The sequence below is a fragment of the Octopus sinensis genome, linkage group LG9 (assembly GCF_006345805.1).
Source record: "Octopus sinensis linkage group LG9, ASM634580v1, whole genome shotgun sequence".
Taxonomy (NCBI): Eukaryota; Metazoa; Mollusca; class Cephalopoda; order Octopoda; family Octopodidae; genus Octopus; species Octopus sinensis.
Window position 1 is genome coordinate 8,550,020 of NC_043005.1, and position 7,500 is coordinate 8,557,519.

A 7,500-nucleotide genomic window follows, 5' to 3' on the forward strand; every position below is an offset into this window, starting at 1 on the left:
GTGGGTGATGTTTAAAGAGTTCGAAATGTAATAATGCTTAGATTCGTGTTGTATTCTATCCAAAACAGCTGAATATTTAGAATACAGTTCCTTAAAATCAGTTCCTTAGAATACAGTTCCTTAAAATCGAGAGAAAGAAAAGAGATTCTGAATATTGTTCACCTGAAAACCTGTACGTTAACAGAAACAGAATGTAACAAGCTGAACAGAATGTCAATAAAAGCACAGCGATTTAATTTTGTCAGACTTCTGCTTATATCGTGAAATCAAGTTCCGTAAGAAACGATGATCTGGGTACGACTATAATAAAGAATGTGATAATGAAAAGTCAGTCATTTGATAATTAAAGTTGTGGGAATAACAACAGACCGCAGTTGTTGGGCATGCATTTGTAAGTATCAGAGTGCATATTTGTTCCATTTATGATGTAACAGAGAGAGAGAGAGAAGGAGGGATATAGAGGATGAGAGAGAGAGAAAGAGGGGAAGGGAGAGAAAGAAATTAAGAGGGGAATAAAGAGAGAAAGAGAGAGGACGTGACAATGGAGCTCGATATAATAATTACTAGGCTTACAAAGAATAAGTCCTGGGGTCGATTTGCTCGACTAAAGGCGGTGTTCCAGCATGCTGCAATCAATTACTGAAACAAGTAAAGATAGTGTAGAACACATATATATATATACATGTATATATGTATATATATATATATATAATATATATATATATATATATATATATTATATATATTATTATATATATAATATATTTATTTATTTTATAGAAGGAGCTTCTACAGGACTAGAACTTTTCATTTGAAAGAAATCATCAGCTTCCCTGATGATTTCTTTTGAATGAAACAGTTTTAGTCCTGTAGAAGCTTCTTCTATAAAATAAATTAATTTACTCTGCTATGTATTGGTACTTTTTTTACTGTGGTTAACCGCGACTCAACCCGGGACCAACACATATATATATATATATATATATATATTATATATATATATATATATATATATTATATATATAGATATATATATATATATATATATATATATATATATAATATATATATATGTATTGTATATATATTCTTTACTCTTTTACTTGTTTCAGTCATTTGACTGTGGCCATGCTGGAACACCGCCTTTAGTCGAGCAAATCGACCCCAGGACTTATTCTTTGTAAGCCTAGTAATTATCATATCGGTCTCTTTTGCCGAACCGCTAAGTTACGGGGACGCAAACACACCAGCATCGGTTGTCAAGCGATGTTGGGGGGACAAACACAGACACACAAACACACACACACACACACATATATATACACATTTACGACGGGCTTCTTTCAGTTTCCGTCTACCAAATTCACTCACAAGGCTTCGGTCGGCCCGAGGTTATAGTAGAAGACACCTGCTCAAAGTTCCACGCAGTGGGATTGAACCCGGAACCATGTGGTTGGTAGGCAAGCTAATTACCACACAGTCACTCCTGCGCCTGTATATGTATGTATATATATATATATATATATATATATAATATAATGTGTGTATATGCGCAGGAGTGGCTGTGTGGTAAGTAGCTTGCTTACCAACCACATGATGCTGGATTCAGTCCCACTGCGTGGCATCTTGGGCAAGTGTCTTCTGCTATAACCTCGGGCCGACCAAAGCCTTGTGAGTGGATTTTGGTAGACGGAAACTGAAAGAAACCCGTCGTATATATGTATATATGTGTGTGTGTGTATGTTCGTGTGTTTGTGTTTGTCCCCCTAGCATTGCTTGACAACCGATGCTGGTGTGTTTACGTCCCCGTCACATAGCGGTTCGGCAAAAAGAGACCGATAGAATAAGTACTGGGCTTACAAAGAATAAGTCCCGGGGTCGATTTGCTCGACTAAAGGCGGTGCTCCAGCATGGCTGCAGTCAAATGACTGAAACAAGTAAAAGAGTAAAAGAGTAAAAGAGTATGTGTATGTATGCATGTGTGTATATATAGATAAGCATAAAGAAAAAAAGGTGAAAGGAAAAATAACATAGAACTCTATGATTGTTCAAATTTGCTCTAATTTCCCCCTGATGCTTTGTTTTATTGTTAAAAAAATTTCATTCAGATAATGCATTGATGTATCGCTGTGGAAGAAGCATGTGGGAAGAAACCCTAACTTGTCAATGAATGTCGGTGATGCGTAACAAATTCTCGTAGCAAATCATTTAGTAGCAGAAAAGACAGTTGTAGTGCAGAGTTTATGTGATGGATGAGAAGGTAGGATCGAACTCAATTGTCAGCATTTATAAAATCTTCGAACAATGAAATGTATTCTCAGCCAACTATGATTTAGCAGCAGTGGCAGAAGCAACATCATCATCATCAGCAGCAGCAGCAGGTGTAGTAGTAGTAGCTTAGTAGTGTTGGTGACATGGTGTTCTCGAAGTGATGGGATCTTTTCGGTTTGAAGGGCAGTTTTTTTTAAATAATTTCCACGTAACTAAACACTTTTCAACTTCATATACTGGTTGAATGTCTTTATAAAACATCTTTTTCTCTTTGCTTTATTGAGAAAATTCTATAGTTGTAACATATTTGTTGTTTTTTTCCTTCAATTTCTGCAATTTCAACCAATCACTGACGTCTATTGAGGTAAAAAAACTTGTGTGCCGTATGAAAATGTCTCTCGTTTAAGAAACAGATTGGGTTTATTTAATTGTGAAGAAAAAAAGATACCCTTCCCCCCACCCCTAACCCTAACTAACCCTAACAGATTGAAATGCAATAGATCGATACTAGGGTCATAATTATGGGTGACAATTTCATATGACACCGCTAGAAAACCGAAAATATCCAAGAGATGTTGTAGACGTTGGTGTAGGTGGTTGTATTAATAGTGTCACAGGGGGAGTGGGTGCTGTAAAAGTTCAGTCGTGAAGTTTGTATAAGTGGTAGTGTCAATGGTGATGATGATTGTGATATCAATGTGGTAAGTGGTGGTAGTGGTGGAGTACCTTTGTAAAGGTGGTATAGGTTGTAGTGTTAATAATGGTGGTGGTGGTGTCGTCAATTTGGCAGGGAGCAATAATGGCGGAGTTTGTAAATGTGACGTAGGAGGTAGTAATTGCGATGATATTATGAACATTGTATACGTGGTAGGTGTGATTGGTGTTAGGTGTTTGGAAAACTAACCAAGGAGTTGTACGATATTCATATTTCTGTATTGCCCGCAAGGGGCTAAACATAGAGGGGACAAACAAGGACAGACAAAGGGATTACATCGACCTCAGTGCGTAACTGGTACTTAATTTATCGACCCCGAAAGGATGAAAGGCAAAGTCGACCTCGGGATCGATAAATGAAGTACCAGTTACGCACTGGGGTCGATATAATCAACCTAATCCGTTTTTCTGTCCTTGTTTGTCCTCTCTTTGTTTATCCCCTTGTGGGTAGTAAAAAAAATAAGTATTTCGTCTGCTGCTACGTTCTGAGTCCAAATTCCGCCGAGATCGATTTGCCTTTCATCATCTCGGGGTCGATAAATTAAGTACCAGTTACGCAATGGGATCAATGTAATCGACTTAATCACTTTGTCCTTGTTTGTCCCCTCTATGTTTAGCCCCTTGTGGGCAATAAAGAAATAAGAAGTGAATAGTTGCATTCAAAAATCCAAACTAGCTTCTTATCTTGTAGTACTGCGGTAGAATCACTGGAGTGTATAGCTTCGGTAGGCGGTGGACTGAACTCAAAATTTAAGGAGATATTACTAGTTCTCTATCGATTCTACTAACTAAATAATAATTTTTCAATATTTTATCGACTAAAAGAGGATGAAAATCAGACGACTTCGCCGAAATATTAGTAATGAATAATAATAATAATAATAATAATAATAATAATAATAATAATAATAATAATAATAATGATACAATAATAATAATAATAATAATAATGATAATAATAATAATAATGATAATAATAATAATAATAATAATAATAATAATAATAATAATAATAATGATGATGATGATGATGATGATGATGATAATAACAAAGCTGCTGTTGTTGCTGATGGTGATCATGATGATGATGATGAGGGGAAGACAATGCTGAATGTTGTTGTGGTGGTGGTGATGATGATGGTGGTGAGGATACTGGTGGTAGTTGGGTGGTAGTAGCCGTGTGTGTGTAATGTCTATGAGAATGAGAGAGATAAGACAGTAAAAGTAAAGAGACATAGAGAGAGAGAGAGAGAGAGAGAGAAAGTGGGGGGAGGCGAGAAGGAAGGAGAGGAGACAAAAAAAAGAGAGAAAGCGACAGAGTGGGAGAGAGAGCGATGGTGTGTGCGTGGGAGAAAGATGAGAAATATACTGGGAGAGTGTTTAAGGGATGAACGGAAATAAGATGTAGGGGTAGATAAATACATACGCTGAATGCCACATAGTGAGAGAGAGAGAGAGAGGGGGGAGATAGAAAGAGAGAAAAAGAGCGAGAGAAGGTGGAGGAGAGAGAAACAGGGAGAAGGAGAGAGAGACTGGGAGAGAGGGAGTAATGTGAGAAAGACTGGGGAGAAGGAGGCAGAGAGGGATAGAGGTGGTAGAAGAGGTATGTGTGTGCAAGTGTGAATGAGAGGGATTTGTGGAATCATCTATCAGACAGATGTAATGAAGCTTAGACTGAAGATAAAAGCAGTTCTTAGACTGTAGCATAAACAGCGATAATGTGCAGTAGTATAGGAATGGTAGTGGCGGTGGAGGCGGTTCTACAAGTGATATTGCATTTGGTGGTGGTCTGAAGTAGCGATGGTGGTATGACTGGTCGAGGTATGAGATTTACTTGTGATGGCTGTATTGCTATTGTAATTGATGGCGGGGGTGGTGGTAGTACTTTAGTATATCGATGTTTGGAGTGGTTGAACTGGTAGATTTAGTAGTAGTGGTGTTGGGTGATTTTTACCAGTGATTCTGGGGATTAAAGTTTTGGTAATGCCAGTGAGGTGGAGGTTTTATTAATGATGATAGTGTTTTCAGTATTTACGGGGTGATGCTTGTAGTTTTTATGGTGTAGCGTATGAGATGCTTTATATTGGGTGATTAGAGGAAAATTACAGTCGTTATATTGGTAGTAAATGTTGTAATAGTATATAGTAATACCGAAACAGATTGTAATACAGTATGTTATATGTCGCAGTGCTTTAATTAAATATAGTAGTGTTTGTAATTAAAGTTCGATTCTACTTATGTTTCGTCATGCCAGGATGAGAGTTGGTGTGGCCCCAGTTGGCGTGGTGAAGTCTATGCTAAGTAGATAAGGTATAATACGTGCGAAATATATCCAGAATTGCCACTGCAGCGGTTGAAATGATTCAAGTTATGGAAATCACTGAGATAGTATGCTTTTCAGTTTCACCCGACCGTCTGGCTCTTAGATCGCTTCATTGGAATCTATTTTGTTGCAAAGATCCCGATGAGGCTCCCGATTTAATCTCTATATTATAAATCTGAAATGCGAAAAGTTTGTTTGTTTGTTTGTCTGGTTTTGGCATTGAGAACGGATTAAAGGCCACTAGATCCCGTCGGATTGACTCCAAAATTTACAGAAACATATAAAATGAGGTGAGGATGCCAGTGGGCTAGGTTAGAAATCCCCATCTTAAAAGGTGTCGTTGCTAGGGCCAAAAACGCACTTTGACAAGTCTACTCTCATTCTTTTATGTATCTGTCTTCCTCCGTCACTCACTCTTTTTCCTCCCTTCCCATCACTTTCTATATATAACGTCGTTTAACAGCGTCTAACCCCCCTTCAATTCCTCTTTATAACGTCGTCAAACAGCATTCTATATCTCCCCCTCACCGCCTTCGACAGCGCTTTCACACTCTCTGTCTCTACGTCTGTCTGCATTCATAGACAGAATTATCATCGCCACCACCACCACACAATCATGAGAACAAATATTATGAATCAGATATGTATTGGGTTAATTTATATATATATATATATATGTGTGTGTGTTCTATATATAAATATGTATATTACACTTTTTAATACTTTTTGATAGTTATATATATTTTAAAAAAATCATAAATATAAATTAATAATTTTAATTTTAAATTTAAATAATTTTAATTTTTAAATTTTATATTTTATATATTTTGTATATTATATTTTTATTTTTATGTTTTCGTTTATGTTTTTCACTGTTTGATTTGCCTAATAGTCGTTTTATCTCTAATTTAATATATATATATATAAATAATTTGTATACATTTGTATATATAATGCGTACACACACACACACACATATATAATGCGTGTATATATATATATATATATATATAATGTGTGCATTATGTGGTCGGTTGTGCTGAAAATATGCACACATATGTTAAAAGTGCTGGCGAGTTTGCATGGCAACTATTTTTCTCCTCAAATGAAAGACGTGACCTCTAGGACAAAATTCCTCATCTTATAAAATGTGACCCGAGTAGACCCGAATGAAATCGGGTTATATGAACCAAAATGTGCAAAGAGGTCTAAATGGAGCTTGAAGGGGATTAAAATTTACTGGAGCGGGTATTTAGGAATTCTCTGTTACATGAAGCTAAAAAATTTGCGCCAGCCTTTAAATCCTCAATGTGTTGCCGTCCATGATGAAGAAGTTTTGAATGCTTGCCATGGTGAGTCTACTGTCGTGAGAAAGCATCACTTCAAAGCTTGGTGTTTAGAAATTTTCTTTTACATCAAGTTAAAAATTTTACGCCAGTCGTTAAACTGCCACTATGTTACTGTCTGTCGTTAAGAAATGCCAGCCATGGTGACTCTACTATCCTCAGATTCTATCCTTTCAAACTTTGGTTTCCAATATTTCTTTTATTTTTATTCAGCTCGCAAGTTTGTCTGTCCCTTTTAAATGTTAGTGTTTTGCTTTCTGCCTTGAAGCAGACCTTTCCGTTGTCACTGCCTGATATTTATGATTGATCTTTCAAACTACTTTCTTTCTCAACTTACTCAAGATCTTTTGTTGTTTATAAATGGGAGAGAGATAGATAAAGATAGAGAGTAAGAGAAAGCGAGGGAGAGTTCGAGAGAAGGGAAGAGTAAGAGAGTGGGAAAGGGAGAGAGAAACAAAGAGGGAGAATCATCATCATCATCATCATCGTCTAACGTCCGTTTTCCGTGCTAGTACGGGTTGGACGGTTTGACCGGGGTCTGGGAAGCCAAGAGGCTGCACCAGGCTCCAGTCTGATCTGGCAGTGTTTCTACAGCTGGATGCCCTTCCTAACGCCAAACACTTCGTGATTGTAATAGGTGCTTTTTTCGTGCCACCGGCACAAGTGCCACGGGGGGAGGGGCACTGGCAGCGGCCACGATTGGTTGGTGCTTTTTACGTGCCACCGGTACAGAAGCCAGTCAAGGCGGTGCTGCCATCGGCCACGTTCGGATGGTGCTTTTTACGCGCCGAAAATAACAACCACACTCTTACCCGCGCGTAGAGCGGGTCACCTTAAGCTAGTATT